Below are 19,053 nucleotides of genomic sequence, written 5' to 3' on the forward strand. Positions count from 1 at the left end.
CTTGTGGACAGTCTTCAGCCACTGGACCTGGGCCTCACCCAGGTCTAAGTTCAGCTCGCACTCAGAGCTGTCTGTAGTGCTGCTGTTCCCCCAGTCAGTATACAGGCAATCCCTGGGTTACGTACAAGATAGGGACTACAGGCAGTCCCCGACTTACGTGGATCTGACTTACGTCGGATCCCTAGATACGAACGGGGTGAGGCAACTCCCGCACATGCACAGCAGCATTCCCGGGGCTCGCTCACCTGGGTCCTAGGATCCTCCTCCTCCTCGGGCCGGCTCCGACTGGGGTCCCGCAGAGCTGCCGGGCAGAGGAAAAGTGCCTCCCCACACCTGCTGCCCCCCCCCCCCGCGGCCTCGCATCCTGCACGCCTCCCCCCTCCCCCCTCCCCCCCTGCCAGCAACAGGCTGCCCCCTCCCCTGAGCAACAGGCTGCGGAACAGCAGACAAAAGCAGCCTCTCCGCCCCTCCTCCCCCTATACATGCTGGGCTCCCTGGGCAAACAAAGACTCCACCAAAACAAACAAAGTGCTGGCCTCATTGTGTTAGCAAAAAAAGGACCCTCCTCCTAGAACCCTGGGTGGTGTGTGGAAATAAAGCTATTAGCTCAAAGCATGGTGCAGAGCTGTTTGGTATTTGATGAGTTACTCCTTTAGTCCTGAGTTTGTCACAGGGACAGAAATAGATGTGAAATCTTCTGAACAGGGGAACAGACAGCAAAACAAACATTAGAGGGGAGTTAACCTTTCCCTATGCTATCCAAAACTAAAAAAAATGTTTGGCTAGAGTTTCCCGTACAATATGAACCAGTTCCGACTTACATACAAATTCAACTTAAGAACAAACCTACAGTCCCTATCTTGTACGTAACCCGGGGACTGCCTGTATAGGTTTGTTCTTAAGTTGAATTTGTATGTAAGTCGGAACTGGCTCCAGATTCAGCTGCTGCCACTGAAACTGACCAGGGGCTGACTACAGGAAGCGGGAGGCAGAGTTGCTCTGCCCCCAGCTTCCTGGAATCAGCCTGATCAGTTTCAACAGCTGCTGAATCTGGAGCCTGGGACAGAACAGCTGGGGCACTGCCCGGTAGGTTCCCACAGGACCAACCCGGCAGCACCCCAGCTGCTCTACCCGAGGCGTCCCGCAACAAAAGCCTGGTCTTCTGGGGGGGGCGCACTAGCTGCGCCCCCTCCCCCCCCAGCAGACCAGGGAGACCCGAGCAAAGCCGCACAGGCGGAGGGACCCTGCCGCCTGTGTGGCTTTGCTCCTTTGCCCCCGAGCAAAGCCGCCCAGGCGGCAGGATGCCACCTGAGCGGCTTTGCTCCTGTCCCCCTGGTCTGCTCGGGGGGTCCAGTGGCTTTGCTGGACCCCCCCCCCCAGCAGACCAGGGAGACCGGGAGAAGCTTTTCTCACCCCGGAGGACACGGGTGGCAACCCGCCGCCTGTGAGCTCCGGGGTGAGAAAAGCCCCGTTCGTAAGTGCGGATCCGACATAAGTTGGATCCGCGTAAGTCGGGGACTGCCTGTATGGCCCTGCCTGGGTTGAGCTCCTGTGAGAAACTGCCAGGCCCTAGCCCAGCAGCTTCTTTTATATTGGTCTGCTGGGCCCTGATTGGCCACTGCAGAGACAGCCACTATATCCTGCCTCTCTTCTCCTCTTGCTGGGATGGGGTGTGGCAAGGCCTCTGGCCTCCTGGAGGGGGCGTCGGGGCTTAGTCCACCCCATCACACACTCTTTCCCTAATGTCATCTTGTAGCTTGGTGAAACAAAAGCTTAAGTCACCTGACCTGACTGTGAGCAGAACATGACCCAGAGGTCATGAAATTGCATGGGATCATTTGCCAGGAAGTAGCTTTGAGCTGAAGGGATCCTTTTGAAGTGCCATTAGTGGGGATATGCAAGGGATGAGGAATCATAGCAGCCATGATCCAGATGATTGTTAGTAAAACCCAGTGCTGATTTCCATGAGTCTTCAGGATAGTGGCCTTTGATTGAAGAGGCATTCCTCTTAATGACTACTTCGGCAGTATTTTCATGTCTGTTCTGTTGCTTCTACAGTCCTACTCAATGGGAAACTAATGAAGGGATTGTTAATCCAAGGGAGTCAGTCTGAAAATAACTTCTTCCCACACACTTTAGGGAGCACTGGGGATTCAGGAGGGAGAGGGGAAGGGAGGCAATGTTCTTTTTTTTTTTTTTTAATGGAGACAAAGGTGTTTTGAATCAGACCACCTGTGGCAAGTTCAGGCGTAGGGGCTAGCCGCCATCCCCTTACTCCTTACCCCTTGCCTCTATCTTCCCCTTTCTGATCACCCCACTCCACCTAATATTCCCGTTAAATGTGCCCGCATCCCAAGGTCACCAGAGTTCTGTAAATCCCGGCACTACCGTCCTTGGCTGTTCATGCCCACTTGTGGGGTTGCCGCCCGCCTCAGTCCTCCGGGCTCTGTGGCAGACCTTGCTGCTCTTCCCGGCTGGTCAGGCGTCCGGACGCTCCTGCGAAAGAGAGCACAACCAGCTTCTGCTCTCCCCCCACATTTCCCTTGCGCTCCCCCTCCCTTTTAAAATGCCCGTGCCGCGCCGCTCGGCATCCCCATGCCCCTGAGGCCCAGCGGCTCCTGGGTCCTAGTGCTGCTGGGTTTGGGCAAGATGGCACCTGCGCATGCGTGGCAGGCCCAGCGTTTGCTGGCTGGCGTGATTTGAACCACCACATCTGGGCAGTTCATAGTGTGGGGATCCCGATCCCCGTCACACCCCCTATAAAATTGACAATTCCACCGAGTTTATCCCTTGTTAGTGTTTGATACAGCATACCTCCCACAAGCAGGGTAGGAGGTTTGAAGAGGTGGAACAGTGTCCCAAACTATGTTTTTTTTTTTAAATAAAGCCAATTTATAGGCCAAAGAAATGCTATTTTGATGACCATGTATGCAATACAAAATAGAGGGGAAGGAGTACCTATCAGGAGGCAACTTTTTGTCCAGTAAATATTGCTCAGGCTATTTTCATGCTCTCTGTTTCCCAGACTTCTATCGAAAATTAGCCTGAAACTCTCACCAATACATAAACTTCTCTTAATCTGCAGAACAAGTTTGAAATCTATTGATGCTCAGCAATTTAGAAATAATTCCAAAAAGTATCTGTTACAGGATTTACTGTTTGTCTTATATTCTTTCTGTAAACTCTTTTTCTGGTAAGGTACTGTGGGTGCTAGACAGGGAGGCTTTGACTACACTGCAGGGTTTTTGTGCAGGAAGTGTTTTGCGGAAGAGCTCTTCCGCAAAAACTTCTTGTGCAAAAGCACGTCCACACCTCAAGAGCACATTGCAAAAACAATGCTTTTGCGCAAGAGAGTGTCCACACTGCATGGACACTCTTGCGCAATAAAGTTCTGATTGTCATTCACAGAATGGCCATCAGAGGACTTGTGCTTTTTCGGATAGGCTCTTTTTGCGCAAGAAACCCCTGCGGAGCGTCCACACATGCCTTTTTGCGCAAGAACTCTTGTGCAAAAAGGAGTTACACCTTGTAGAAGGAGGTATACCTACACTGCAACAAGCCCTCTGTTCTGTTGATTGACTGTAGATTTCCTTGCGCAAAAATGCGCTTGAGGTGTGGACGCTCTGTGGGTTTTTGCGCAAAAACCCTGGGCTACATCTACACTGGCCCCTTTTCCGGAAGGGGCACGGTCATTTTTGAGATCGCAATAGGGAAATGCGCGGGGGATTTAAATATCCCCCGCGGCATTTAAATAAAAATGTCCGTCGCTTTTTTCCAGCTTTTAAAAAAGCCGGAAAAGAGCATCTACACTGGCCCCGATCCTCCGGAAAAAGCGCCCTTTTCCGGAGGATCTTATTCCCACTTTCCTGTGCCTAGTGCGGAGGTCGTGGACGAGGTCCACGATGTCCGCACTAGCCCAGGCGGGTGCCCGCCTCTTGCGGTCCCGGGCAAGCTCCCGGGAGTCGCCAGCCTGGTCCCGGGAAGAGGGGGAGGGCTGGGGGGCATCAGGTGGCTGGCTCGATCCGTGCCAGGTGCAGGGTCTGCTGGCTGTGTGCTGGCAGGCTTGCACCTGGCACGGGCAACGTAGCCAGCCCGTGCCCCTTTAAGGGCTCCGGGGCCGGGAGGGGGGCAGAAGAGTTTCCCTGGTGGTGCCCAGAGTGGCCACCAGGGCAAGCTGGGGAGGGCTAGCCTCCCACTAGTTCGAATTAAGGGGCTACACAGCCCTTAATTCAAACTAGTAAGTTCACACTAGGCTTAGTCCTCGTGGAATGAGGTTTACCTAGTTCGAACTAAGCGCTCCGCTAGTTTGAATTAAGTTCCAACTAGCGGAGCACTAGTGTAGCGCCTATTAAAGTTAATTCGAACTAACGTCCGTTAGTTCGAATTAACTTTGTAGTGTAGACATACCCTGAGGGAGTCAGCTCAGGGCGAATTGCTCAAAACCAGGGCTACTTACTGCCCTTGACTGGAGACCATTCCCATATAGGCAACAAACCAGTCACGCAGAGTGCTTCAGCTGCCATTCTGGCCAGCAGGAAGCCTCACCAGCAAAACCCCTCAGACACCCCAGCTTCCCTGTGCCACAATCAGACCCAGACCTCACACACAGGAGAGAGGTTATAAACCCCAATCTCACCAACGCCGAACAGATCATCCCAGTCCCAAAGAACCAGCCACTTTAGATCTTACCCACAAGAGCACACTGGACCAATTCTTTAGAATCCAAAATCTAAAGGTTTATTAATAAAAGAAAGAAAAGGTTGCGAGTAAGAATGTAACATCTCTGCTAAGAGCCTGCATCAAGAACTCGGTGATTGATGTATGTATTCTCTTTAACAAACTGTTAGCTTAAAAGTCAATGGTGTACATCCTGGCTGTGTCTAGACTGGCAATTTTTTCCTCAAAAGCAGCTGCTTTTGTGGAAAAACTTGCCAGCTGTCTACACTGGCCGCTTGAATTTCCGCAAGAACACTACCGATCTCATGTAAGAAATCAGTGCTTCTTGCAGAAATACTATGCTGCTCCCGTTCGGGCAAAAGTCCTTTTGTGCAAAAGGGCCAGTGTAGACAGCTCAGATTTGTTTTGCGCAAAAAAGCCCCGATGGTGAAAATGGCGATCGGGGCTTTTTTGCGGAAAAGCGCATCTAGATTGGCCACGGACGCTTTTCCTCAAAAAGTGCTTTTGCGCAAAAGCGTCCTGCCAATCTAGACGCTCTTTTCCACAAATGCTTTTAACGGAAAAGTTTTCCGTTAAAAGCATTTGCGGAAAATCATGCCAGTCTAGACGTAGCCCCTGTGTCAGGACAGATCAGCAAATCTTTCCCGCTCCCTGTCCCTAGCAAGGATGCATCTGGAATCAGGAGCAGGATTGAAAACAAAGATGGAGTCGGCCTCATGGCACTTTTATATTCCTGGTGTTTCCCAAACTGGAGCTGGTCACATGATCAAATGACCTGTCTGCATTTCCCATGCAAGTAGCCATTACGCACTGACTGGTTTGCAGGGTTCCAGACACATTCCTCAGGTGTGTGTTGGCCACTCTGAGAACCATTGTCCATGAGGCAGTGCTACTTAGCACAGCCATTCATTGAATAACCATCCTTCACAGTAGGTGTTCCAGGCCCATTGCTTCCTCCCAGAAAGAAAACATTTAAAATACAAGCACAGAGCCCATATTCATAACTTCACATACAGAAATCATACAAGTACATGGGTATCATACATAGGATCACCAGAGCACAAGCTTTCATTTGACACCTCACATGGCCCACTTTGTACACAATTTGGGGCAAACACCACCTGTAGGTGCAACAGTGATCTGTCTGCTCACTTTAAAATCCAATAACGTGACAGGTGGTCACCCTGTTCTTCCCTGCCCTACGGCTCAGGTGCTGGGGGTCGCCGAGGTTGTCCCGGGCCGCCTGCTGCACATCCGGGCTGCATGGAGGGGCTGACATTGAACCTGGTCAGCGTCTGCCCCAAACACAGGCCCGGACCAGGTGATCTTTTACCAGCAGGCAGCCACCTTCCTCCACACCTTGGATCCTCGGGAATGCCTGGTCCTGGGCGGGGACTTCAACTCCACCCTCGAGGACTGGGATCGCTCAGGACTCGAGAACTGCCAGGCCGCAGCAGGCATCCTCAGGGAGATCGTAGACCATCACTCCCTGGTGGACGTCTGGCACGACCAGCACCCAGACGACACCACCACCTTCACCTACATCCAGGTGGGGGACGATCGGTCGCGCCACTCCCGATTGTACGGCATGTACTTTTCTCGCTTCCATCTAAGCACAGACCCACTCCTCCATTGTCTGGCTGGCCCCGTTCACAGACCACCACCTGGTAGCTGTGAAGGCCTCTCTAAGCACAAAGAGACTGGCGCCGGTCTATTAGAACTTTAACAATAGCCTGCTGGAGGACGTGGGCTTCGTGGTGTCCTTCCAGGATTTCTGGCTGGCCTGGTGGGGGCAGCAGCCTGCCTTTTCCTCGGTGTGGTGATGGTGGGACATAGGGAAGGTGAGTGCCTGGCTCTTCTGCCATGTCTACCTCCAGGGGGCCTACCGACGGGAGGTTTTGAAGCTTGAGAGGTGCCTGGCATCTGACTGTGAGGATCCACCCCTCTGCAAGGCATACTGGGAGAAGCGGGAGGAGCTCCAGGACCACCAGGTCTGGGGAGCCTTTGTTTGATCCCACATCCATCTCTTTTGGGAGATGGATTGCAGCTCCCGCTTCTTCTACGCCCTGGAGAAAAAGCGGGGGGTCAAACAGGACGGCAAGCCCCTCACAGATCCGGAGATCTGTGGAAGGGCCAAGGCCTTCTACGCCAGCTTATTCTCCCCGGATTGGACTGATACCTGAAGGGTGCTCTGGAGCAAGCGCCTGACAATCAGTGTGGCCAAGCGGAACTGGCTGGAGATGTGTCTCACTCTGGTTGAGCTCTCGAAAGCCCTCCTTCTCAGGCCCACCAACAAAACCGTGGGCATGAACAGGCTGACCGTGGAGTTCTACTGCGTGCTTTGGGACGTCCTCGGGCCAGACCTTGTCATCGTCTGGGCCGAGTCTTTGGAGAGCGGGCTCCTCCCTCTGTCAAGCAGGCAAGCCGTGCTCGCCTTGCTACCGAAGAGGGGGGACCTCCACAACCTTCGGAATTGGCGTCCCGTCTCGCTCCTCAGCACGGACTACAAGGTCGTAGCAAAAGCCATCTCGCTGCGACTGCGGTCCGTGCTGGCGGACGTGATCCATCCCGACCAGACCTACACCGTCCCGGGCCGCAGCATCTTTGATAATCTATATCTGGTCTGGGATCTCTTGGAGCTTTGGTGTGGGGATGGTTTGTCGTTTGCCCTCCTGTCTCTGGATTGACAGGATGGACCACGGGTATCTCCTGGGCACTCTGCAGGCCTTCAGCTTTGGGCCCCATTTGGTGGGCTTTCTCCGGGTGCTGTACGCCTCCACGGAGTGTTTGGTCAGGCTCAATTAGATTCTGACTGAGCCGGTCAGTTTCGGACAGGGAGGGCGTCAGGGTGTCCGCTGTCAGGCCAGCTGCACGCTCTGGCAATTGAGCCCTTTCTCTGTCTCTTCTGCCAGACACTGACGGGGTTGGTATTCCAAGAGCCTGAGATGAGGCTGGTCCTGTTGGTATATGCCAATGACGTGCTCCTCACGGGCCAGCACCTGGGCAACCTGACGCGGGTGGAGTCAAGAGCTCTGGCTTGGTGGTTGGGGACAGGTGTCAGGCAGGATGCCTGTGATGGGGTGGACAAGGCCCCAATATCACTGCTGGAGGACTTTCTGCAACAGGAGCAGAAGAGGTCCTCTAAGGAGAATAGAGTGGCAGCCTCTGCTAGAGCCAATCAGGGTGCATCAGACCGATATAAAAGAAGCTGCTAGGCCAGGGCTTGGCAGTTCCTTCCTGGAGCTTGACCCAGGCAGACCTAAGGGCTGACTGGGCGAACAGCAGCACTCCGGACAGCTCTGAGGGGGAGCTGTACTTCATACCTGAGCAGAACCAGGTTCCAGGGAGGAAGACTAGTCAGTAAGCCAACAGCAACTCTTGCAGAACCCTGGACAAGGAGGACTTGACCACAAGGCCCAAGAGAAAGGGATGGATGACACAGCTTCCCTGGGGAAGTGACCCAGGGATGTAACAGCAACCAACCACTCTGGGTATGTCTACACTACCCCGCTAGTTCGAACTAGGAGGGTAATGTATGCATACCGCACTTGCAAATGAAGCCTGGGATTTGAATTTCCCGGGCTTCATTTGCATAAGCTGGGTGCCGCCATTTTTAAAATATGTGATTGTGTCGAATTTCAATGAGTTTGAGATTTGCACATTAAGGACAAGTGAAGCTACAGATGATTTGCATGGATCATCCCAAAACAACTGTTAAAGCCTCTGTACCACATCACACCTTATGCATTCTGTATGTGACACATTACAGAAATAACTATTTTACTAACTTTTTAAAACATTCTAAAATATTTTATTGGGACTGTGTCAGGGCTGATTTCCCCCCCCCCCCACTCTGGCACTCCAAGTGCAGAAGATGGGGGGGCCCATAAAAACTTTAAATATACCTTGCTACTACAGGCACAGGTTACAAAAACTTCCCCCAGAATCACAAATGCAGAGATGGGGGGGGGACACCATCAAGTGTGGGGTTTTTTTGTTTGTTTGTTTGTTTTGTTTTGTTTTGTTTTTTAAAATCCCTAAAACCAGGGCAAACACTTGAATTCTCCCCCAAGCTCTTCTGCCACAAGAGAGCTTGAAAAAAGAAAAGAGACCAACAAGCTGCAGTCTCTGGTAGCTGACATCTTAGTGTAACCCCCAAGGAGATTGCTTGGATTCCCGGGGCTTTGTCTGCTGGCAGCTCAGGGAGAGGCTCTGAGTTTGCCTTGGCTCCCCCTCCCTACCAGGGCCAGAGTCTGCCCGGCAACCCATGGGGAGTGAGATGCCCCTCCCAGGGGGAAGGAGACACCATTGTTGAGGGGAGTCTGGGGCCAGCCAGGAAAAGGGGAGGACTGAGTGTGTGGGAGCTAGTAAGCCCCAGGCCTGCATGCAGGTTCCCCCTGAGAACTGGCCTCTAGGGACCTGAAGGCAGGGTCCCTCAGCTGGGTTTATGTCTCCACTGTTGATTCCCAGTTGTGGAGTTTGCTGGGAGGTTTTCCCAGCCAGGCTGAGTTGGCTCCAGCTCCCTGGGTGAGAGAGTCACTGCATGGTCAGCTCGGCTCTAGCAGCAAGTTCAGGGCTGCTGCCTGCTGTGTGGGTCTGGAGGCTGGCCTGGGAGGCTGTAGTTTGAATTGTGGTGCAGTTGTGTGGTCTGCACCTTGAGCCCTGCACCCCTTCGCGGTGAGGGGAAATTCTGGGACCGAAGCAGCCTGGTTCCTGCTTAAAGAGGACCCCGGTGAGAAGAGAGCAGCCCTTTGCAGAGACTGAGTCATCTTGCAACCTGAGGTCATTCATGGAGTGTGTGAGTGCACCAATTTTTAGTTAGTCAGGCAGGGAATTTGTTTGGGGATTTTATTACCTGCAGCCTATTAAACTGTGGAGGGATTTACTGCCTTCTCCCATGTGTGAGTCCTTTGGGCTGTACTGGACCTAGTCAGCTCCACTGCTAAACCTCTGCAGAGAAGGATTGTGTGGTCAACAGTCATCAAGGGCCCCAACAAAGTACGCGTACCAACGGGACACTAACCTCACAGTTGCTGGGCACCAGTGACCCTGAAAATAGTGTTTTACCCTGTTCTGTTATAATTGTCTCTTGTTTAATATAATTGTGTTTATTATAGTGTATGTGTTTGTGTTATTTTCTGGGAGTCTCCAACCATCTGGCAAATACGTGGGGATTATCCTGGGCTAGAATTTTCCTCCCAAGCTGCCCTGGTGACCCTGCTAGGAAGGAGTGAGGGGGGTGGAGGCACCGCCAAGTACATCAATCAGAAAGAATAAAATTGAGTGGGTGGGGGATCCAGAAGAACCCAGACCTATCCATCCGAACCTGAAAGGAGATTGGCTTTTGTGGAGGCAGGAAAAGGGAATAAGGGAATTTGTGTGCAGCCATCTTGGTCTTGTTAACAAGAGAGCAAGAGTCAGGCTAAGTCTGTGGCCTGACAACGCGAGATCTGTAATTAGACGCTGCCTTTGCCTCTCGCCTCCATACGGAGATAAGGGTCGAACGCTGACTCTGGCAGGGACCTTGAGATAAGGAGCATCTGGGTGGAACTAAATCACTGTTAGCCATTGGTGTTTGGAATGGGAAGGAGACTAATTGTTATTGTTATTATATCTAATGGACAGTATAGAAACTGCTTCATAATTGCTTGTATTCGAAGATCTGCCTCGGGGGGTGGGGGGGGGGGGCTTCCCCCCTGTCCGAACCAGTTTTTCCCTTGCTGCAGCTCGTAATAAAACTGCCTCTGGCTACTTGTTGCTTACAAACGCAGAGTGAGGACAATGTTTTCTTCCACAATTTGGTGCAGTGACTCGGATGGCAACACCCGATTGAAGACAGCGACAGCGGCTGCGGACCGTCCCCCTTCACCCCCAGGGCGCCAAACGAGAGGTAAGAGACCTTTTGAAATCTCTACTGGGGTGTGGAGGAGGACTGCCTGTGGGGTCGTCTGCTTCTTGTGGGCTCACGCCATCCGAACTTCTTGAATCTGCAACAAGGTCAGACGCAAAACGATTCCGGGGAGGTTGTTTTGTTATCCCCAAGTAGGCCTAAGTTTATGCAGTGCTGGGAACTGCTGTGGTATTGGTGGTGCCGCCCCGGGTACGGGAAGAAGGTTGTATTGCGTCCGGACATAAGGCACCTAGGTTTATGCAGTGCTGGGAACTGCTGTGGTTCTGGGGGGAAACGTGTTGTTTGCCGCCCCTGGGGGGAACAGTGTTGTTTGCCACCCCAAATATGGACGAGGTCCATAATGAGAGATGCATCTAAAAGTGGGAAAATTTCTGTGTGTGAAAAGCATGCTGAGTATGAATGTAATGAGTGGAGTGTGAATGCCACTGCCCAGGTCTCTGAGAAGTGAGCTGATTCCAGCCGCACCAGGGCTCTCCCACAAGGGAGTTCTGAACGCAAGGGGGGTCAGCCGAACCTCGAGACTGAGCAGATATGTGAGGGAGTGACGACTCCCCTTATTTCATGAGCTGCTGATAAGGTCTGACACTCTAGATCCAGCAGACCCCTTCTTTGGAGTGTGTAGATTTAGTTTCCTATAAGCCACTGAACAGACAGGGAGTGGACAGGATGCTCCCCTGAATGACTAAAATGGATGGGGGTCAGTCTAAGCATACCCCCCCAGACCGCTGAAAGGCACCCCTGCGTACTACATGTACGTGCATCATGGTCCAAGGACCTGTAAGCATTTGACAGATTGACAGAGAAAGAAATTAAAGCCCTGCGGTGAGAAATGTAACTTACACGCAAGTGCACAGCCTCTCCCAAGCTTAGGGGGGGAATTTGGCCCAACATTACCTCCACTCCTCTCTATGCCCAGCCCTATATGGGCCCTTACCACACATTACTGAAGATAGAGAGGAGGCACAGAAGATAATTGAAAGGTATCAGAATTTCCCTTTGGAAGAACGGGCTCTAGTTACAAATCTGTCCGATCCAAAGCAAAACACTGAGTTTTGGAAGAGACTTAACAGTTTGTGGGAAGTATTCCTCCAAATTCTCAAGGAAGGAATGCCTGCCGACCATCAAGCCATATTGGCCCTAGGCATTTTGGTTGGAAACATACACGGAACACAACGCAGGAGTAGGAAAGGGCTGCCAAGCAACTTTAGGAGATTCTCAAGCCCTTGTTAGCGAATAGTTAACTACAGCCTCTCTGGCTGGAATCGCAGGCTACCCAAGGATGTTTCTCAACGTACAAGTGGGGGCCGTCCAGAAAAAAAACAGTTAAAACCTTTCCCTCACACACTGTTATAATTGGCTTGAGGGCGGGGGAGGACGTAACCTAAAAGCCACCCTAAAAGCCAACTAGTGGGAATTAAATTTGAAGATGTAATCACTAGAAGCTAAATCTGCCCTAACAAGGAGACACATTCTGCAACATAAATCTCCTTACAGAGCATGGTCGAGTGATCCACCCCAGAGTCAGCAGCATAGATCAACTGCTGCAGCATGGATGTTATGAAAACCCTATACTGAGAAGTTTAAAATTAGTAATAGCTGACTGCAATAATACACATTTGGATTTACCTATTGAAAAGAATTAGGAGGTGAGGGGCTAATGGGAAAGCCCATCCTCCTTACCACATTAATACTGGACAAACATGTGTCATTGGGAAGGGTCATTTAGCAGGAATCAGGACATAAGAAGGAATTAAGCAATTGTTGTAATATATGAAGGGAAACCTGCTTTAAAAAGTGACTCCTTGTTTCTTGCAGCCTTTTTCAATAATCCAGGCAAAGAAATAATTAAATTTAATTATTTGACTACAGACACTTTTGTTAAATCTTCAAAAGGAAAAGAAGGAATTCTATTGACACTTAGCTGGTTAACTGTATAAAAGAATGAAATCTATACATTCAATCCTTAAGGTTAAATTTACTCTTTAAGAAAACAAATCTTTGTTTTAAGAATCCAAGCCCTGAAACTTCACTGTGTCTCTGTTCAAGGCTGAGTTGATAACACTTTTGGCTTGCTTTCAAATCCAACATTATATGTGAATACAGGCTGCCTGGCTATTTCAAAGGAATATAAAACACCTGTCCCCTCAAGTAAATTGTCCAAATACAAACAAAATATTTATAAGCGCCCATTTAACAAAATTTAATGTCAATATTATTATTACTATAGTCTTAATAAGTAACACTGTATATGATTCTTTTCAGGAAAAGAAAAGCTTTTTGCTTGCTGGAACAATAACTAACCAACACCTTGTGCTAAGGAGAAGCATTATAGCTTCACACATTAAGCCTGATCTGTGGTACAAGAGGGAAACTGAGGCATGCCACTGTTGGGGAGGGCTAGCAACTCTAGAGGTAATTCGAGGGAGTGGAAGGTCACGAGTACCGATGAAGCGCCCTTGTTCTCGTAAAGTTGCAGCTCACTCGCCCATGGAAGTGGTAAGGAACTAGCTGTAACCGATTCCCCTAACAGATCTTCGGCAGTATTTTAAGTTATAATGGACCACCCCGACGGGGGTAGAAATATTTTCTTGTCTTTCAGATCATCAGAAAGCGCTGGTGCCAGCTGAAGGAAAAACAACAACCAACAACGACAAAAAACCATGGTTCTGTGTCATGACATAATAAGTTTGTGTTCTGTCCAAGTTTGTCTTGTGTGTCTTAATTGTAATACGTATTGCAAATATTGTTGTGTGTAGGATATTGTTTTAATGAAAGGATAATTTGAGTAAAGCAGAAGCATTAATATAAACCATCAAAATTAATAATTGGGCCCAATCAATTGGCAACTTTAAAATTCAGTGAAAGGATAATAGTTTGGAAATTGTTTAGGCTAGGAGAATGTTAACAGTGTCTCCACAGGTGAACAAAAAAGGAACTGGAAGGAAGCAAGGAGTGCATCACGTGAACAGAAGGACTGGGAGTGGGGTACCAGCCCTCTCCCCCACCGGATTGGTTTTGCTTTAATGGCTACACAAATGAAATATTTAGCTTCTGTAAATTTGCACACCAACCATAAAGTGGTTTGGCCAGAGATAATAAGAAATTTATAAGAAACAACACGGGCAAGTGGACATCAGCATATTTAAGTAAAGATGCCCACAACAATGAGGAAACTAGTAACCTCACCATTGCAATAACAGCTACTTGCCCTGCTACTCATTGGTGCCTGATGCCTTAAAAGGCCTCAAGAATTATGGAATTGCATGGGTTCCTATTAACAATTAAACATCTGTGAACCATGCTTGGTCCTATAAGAGAAACCGTGACTCTAGTCAATGTAACCTCCTTCAAGTCACATACATAGAACAAATACACACTAATAGCGATGGGGAATACACGGCCTTGGGCCTCCCCTCATTCACACATTTATTTTGTTTATTGTAACAACATGAACACTACGAGGACAAAGAATATAAAGTCCTCGGAGTTAAAGTTTGTATGGAATATTGTGGGAAAGAAGCTAAACACTAACATTAGGCTACTGAAGTTGGACCTACTGACTCCCACTGGGGCTTACCACTTAAAGCCCAGACAGAGGTAATCCCTGAGGCATGGCTGTCATTTGTTAAACAATGGCCATTGCTAACTTGCCCTCATTTGGATATTATTAACCAGGTCCTTGAGGACAAAATAGAGCCTCCCAATTGTGCATCATGCCCTGAACAGACCCGTCTCAGAACCAGGACAACTGTCACTGGTCCTTACCTTGGTGATGTTCCACACTGGTATAGACCAGCTGTGTGCTAGACTGGCTAATCGAATTGGCAAGTGCCTGATTAGGCAACGAAGGGGCTTAGCAGATACCATCACAGATTGGTTTGGGCCTGGAAACTCTGTCAGCAACACTTATGTCATAGTCCAGAAATTGTATGAGAATCCAGGCTGGTAGATGCAGTAATATCCAGTGCCTGTAAAGGCCTAGACACCAGCCAAGCCAACCGATTGATCCTGAATACTTTGAAGGATCTGTCCAGCTCTGTGTCCATTTCACTAAACCTAACCAGATATTTGGACCAGAGATTAATTGGATTGTTAATTAATGGAACTAAATTAAAGGAATTAGAAGGCCAGTATTGAAGAATAGGATAGCTTTAACCACCCAGCCCTTATGGTGGTGAGTCCCCATCTCCCCCGTGCCTACCCATGGGAGTGGGGAAGTAGAGAATCCATGAGGACCCAAAGGCCCACCTGGACAGGCCATAGTATAACAGTTTGTTTTTGGCCCCTCTGGGGATTCCTCACTCACAATGATCAGAATGGTAACCGCCCTGCCTGTACCAAAGCAGGGGCATATAGATAGATCGAGGGCATCGCTTATTCTGAAGGTGTGGGAGCCTCCCTATACCCAGGGATTGTTGCACCCACTTTGATAAGGAAATTTTATGTACCGGCCCATTTAACATCATGACGAATCTGCCTAGGTTTGATGTGGTTGTCTCAGAGAAACAAAAACATCGAGCTGGTCCAAATGAACGGTACCTACTGGTGTTTGACTACCCAGACAGATCACTCCATCCTGCCCCTCTACATATCCGTCTGTGTGTATAACAGCCCCTCACCGGATGATACTGACCGTTGATGGAATGCGGCTCTATCGCACTTCGGCAGTGATAAGTAACCTAACATGAGATCCTGAGTGGCACGGCGGAAGTAAGTACCTAGAGGAGGGTTTACTGGCCCTGCAGGCGAAGATCGAGGAGTTGGTGGCCAATGCCCAAAGATATATCGAGGCTGGCCGTCTGAGGTACACACAGATAGGAAAACACCATGGACCATGCCAAACACCTACCTCTGCAGCACTCAACCAGGCAGTAGAGGTCAAACTTATAATCATGGGCAGCGCCAGTAAGGCGATGAAATATCTTAAAGATGGATTTGAATAGTGTTTGTCAAATTATGTGGGAAGTTTTGATTTTAACATTTATAACAGTGCTGGTGCTGTACTCGTACTTCCAGAGTAAATTAAAACCCCTTAAATTGTATTTAACCTGGTGGGTTAAGGAGAACCCCAAAGTCAAGAGAAAGGAACTATAGGAGTAAACTGAGGCTGTCCATGGTATCTTGCTGAGAACTGACAAACTCAAAGTATTAGGCCAGCTTGGGAAGTAAAACAGTTCAACAGTTACTGTGACCCTGGTTCCCCTGGCAACCACATTCCAAAAGGGCCTCACTTTGATAAGGCTGGTACCAAACAACCAAATAACCGCGCGGGATTGTTTTTACAATTTGCTTTATTTCTAGGAAATAACCTTGGTTCCAAAGGAGCCAGCTGGCTTTTAGCTCAGAGAATAGAGACTCGTATGTCCATCAGCGCAAGACCGCTCTAGAAAGACCTTTACCAAGTTTTGCTAACCACCAACACCGCTGTGAAGTGCCAAGAACTGACTGTTGGCCAATGCTTCTCACTGCAAAAAGATCCCTCCATCTCGAAATGATCCTACCCCGATTGCTGATAAGCCTCTCTCTTCTGGTCCTGCTTTCCTACCTGCTGGACACCAGAAGAACCAAAATATTACAGGGTGATGTGCTGGTAACCTCTCCCTGCATGATGCTGAACCACGACTGTTTCAAGAAAACAAAGAGGAAAAGTCCACTCCTCTGACACCGCCAAAGCCCAAAGATTTCTTACTACAAAAGGACATTAAGAACTGACCTTGGTGAAAGAAGCGAAGTATTGTATATTGCCAAGGAGAAACTTGTGGGAGTGGTTTGGGTTTCTCCCTTTGATCTGGACTCTGTGCTTATGGACAAGTACCATCAGCATGTACCTGCCCTCCCTAATTTGGTTACTAATTATGATATGTTGTGTTATGTTACTAAAATTATAGAACAGCCCCATCATAGAATTATATTGGGGATATTAATGATTATATTGCTTTTGCTTATTAAAGGTTTCATATTTGATTGTTGTTATAAAAGATGTAGTAATAGAAATAGCTTTAATGTTTGTACTAATTGTGTAATGTTTAATGAAGGTAAAGGTTTGGAGGGATAGTTGTGCTGTGGGCACAAAAGGGGGGATTGTGGAGGCAGGAAAAGGGAATAAGGGAATTTGTGTGCAGCCATCTTGGTCTTGTTAACGAGAGAGCAAGAGTCAGGCTAAGTCTGTGGCCTGACAACGCGAGATCTGTAATTAGACGCTGCCTTCGCCTCTCGCCTCCATACGGAGATAAGGGTCGAACGCTGACTCTGGCAGGGACCTTGAGATAAGGAGCATCTGGGTGGAACTAAATCACTGTTAGCCATTGGTGTTTGGAATGGGAAGGAGACTAATTGTTATTGTTATTATATTTAATAGACAGTATAGAAACTGCTTCAGAATTGCTTGTATTCGAAGATCTGCCTCGGGGGCTCCCCCCGTCCGAACCAGTTTTTCCCTTGCTGCAGCTCGTAATAAAACTGCCTCTGGCTACTTGTTGCTTACAAACGCAGAGTGAGGACAATGTTTTCTTCCACAGAAGGTAACCAGGTGGAGAGGGGGCGCTACATTAGTCTGAGGCCTGCACACACACACAGACCTCCTGAACCTTCCAGGCCACAAGGATCACCTTAATCATCACCTGTGGGCAGAGGAAGTCCCACCACTCCACCCAGACTGGGCATGCTCCAAGTGCTGGAGCAGTATAAAAGGGAGTAGTTCAGCTCAGTCTTGGCTGGGTGCTGGAGGAGAAGGGTTTGCTGCTGGAGTGCCAGAGAGACCCCAGCCAGAGACCTAGGAGACTGCCTTGAGCTACCAGTGCTGGAGGAGCCCCAGGGAGAGGTTGGTGCTGTGGAACTGGAGACTGGAGTGTCACCATGCTGATTCTGGTAGGAAGTGACCCAGGGAGGGTGTGGGAGTGGTATCTCTCACCCTAGTGAGCTTGGTGTATTTGGTTGGATTCCCTGCTGAGCAAGTGGTGGAGCCCTCTGCCACTAACTGGGCCCTGGGTTGGGGCCTGGTGGAGTAGGGTGGGCCTGGGTCTCCCTACTGGGGCTATTACCCCTACTGACTCTAGTCATTAGGCTGTGCTACCCTGCAGTGAGGGCAACTACTGTTGATTCTAGCCATTAGTCTGTAACAACCCTCAGTCCAGGGCATCACAACCTGATACAGGTTGTGCTGACTAGGTGGTGTCCACACCCCTAGGTACCTGCACCTCAAGGGATGGGGTGTGCATATGCTGTGACATGGGGCTAGAAGTCTGTGGGACAGGTGGCCATTCCTTGATGGTATAAATGCCTGTTATCTTGCACTCCCTGAATCTGTTCATTTGTATCTATGATTTCTTATTTTATACACCAGTGTTTCCCAAATAGTGTTCTGTGGAACCCTGGGGTTCCATGAAGTGAAACTAAGGGTTCTGCGAGAAAATTCTACTCACTCCCCTGCCCCCTGCAGAACCCATAGGCAGCTCCCATTGGAGCTTTGCTGGTGGGGGCGGGCTTCTGGCGGTGCATGGTTCTGGCTGCTCCCCCACCCACTGTGGCTGCCCTACCACTGCACATGGTGTGCCCCCCCCCTCACCCCACAAGATGGCCCCTGTCCCATGGGGCCTCTGGGGATGCGTGACTGCTGCCTCCTCCTTGTGTGCAGGCGGTGGCTTGTTACAGCGGCTGGGAGGGGTGGCAGGGTCCAAGGCCTCTCCCAGACCTCGGTGTTTTTAAACTGCCGCCTGTGCCCTGGCAGGGGCTGTGCAGAACTCAGCTGGGGCTCTGACCCCCTCTCAGGGCATGCTTGGGCTCTGCCCCCCCCCCCACCCTCCCGGGGTGTGCTCGGGCTCACTGCCCCCCGTGCACTGCTGCTCTCTCTCCCCTGTACCCCTCTCCACCCTGCTGGGGAAGCGGCAGAGTCTGGTCTGGTGAGGAAGGTCGGGGTTTCTACATCTTCCCCTGCCCTGCCAGCAGGAAGCCTGACTTGGTGCTGCAGTTGGGCTGGGATCCCTGCTGCATGGAGGGAGAGGGACTGAGCTCCCTCTCTCACCCCCTCTGCTGGGGAAATGACAGCATGCTGCCTGGAGGCTTTCCCTGCTGCAGCAGGGTGCCAAGCCAGGTAAGCATCCCCCCTCATGGCCAGACCCCACACCCAAACCCCCTCACTCACTCATTGTGCAGCTCCTAGCACAATGGGGCTCAGGGCCAGTGGCATGAGAGTATTTTTAAGAGTGTGGGTGCTGAAATCCACCCCCTTACCTCTCCCTACCAACTGCAGCCAGGAGCAGCCCCAGTGTGCAGGACTGGCAGGCGCAATCTTGGATGTGGGGCTGGCAGCAGAGGACCCTGGCATGTGGGGTTTGCAGCAGAGCCCCCAGTACATGAAGCAGCAGCTAGCATCCCAGGTGCTAGGCCAGGAGCCCAGGGGTGCTGCACTTCTAGGGTATGTCTACACTGCCACCCTAGTTCGAACTAGGGTGGCTAATGTAGGCATT

General features: G+C 50.2%; 1 long non-coding RNA gene across 1 annotated transcript; it reads left to right on the forward strand.

Annotated features, from left to right (window-relative positions):
• Window positions 1-1,364: 1,364 nt before the first annotated feature.
• On the forward strand, window positions 1,365-17,545 carry LOC142818431 (uncharacterized). Its single transcript, XR_016348249.1, has 3 exons — window positions 1,365-6,226; window positions 10,449-10,567; window positions 12,851-17,545. It is a non-coding gene; the product is annotated as an uncharacterized LOC142818431 (long non-coding RNA).
• The last annotated feature ends 1,508 nt before the right edge of the window (window positions 17,546-19,053 follow it).

Source organism: Pelodiscus sinensis, chromosome W (genome assembly GCF_052426305.1).
Source record: "Pelodiscus sinensis isolate ZL-2025 chromosome W, ASM5242630v1, whole genome shotgun sequence".
NCBI lineage: Eukaryota > Metazoa > Chordata > Testudines > Trionychidae > Pelodiscus > Pelodiscus sinensis.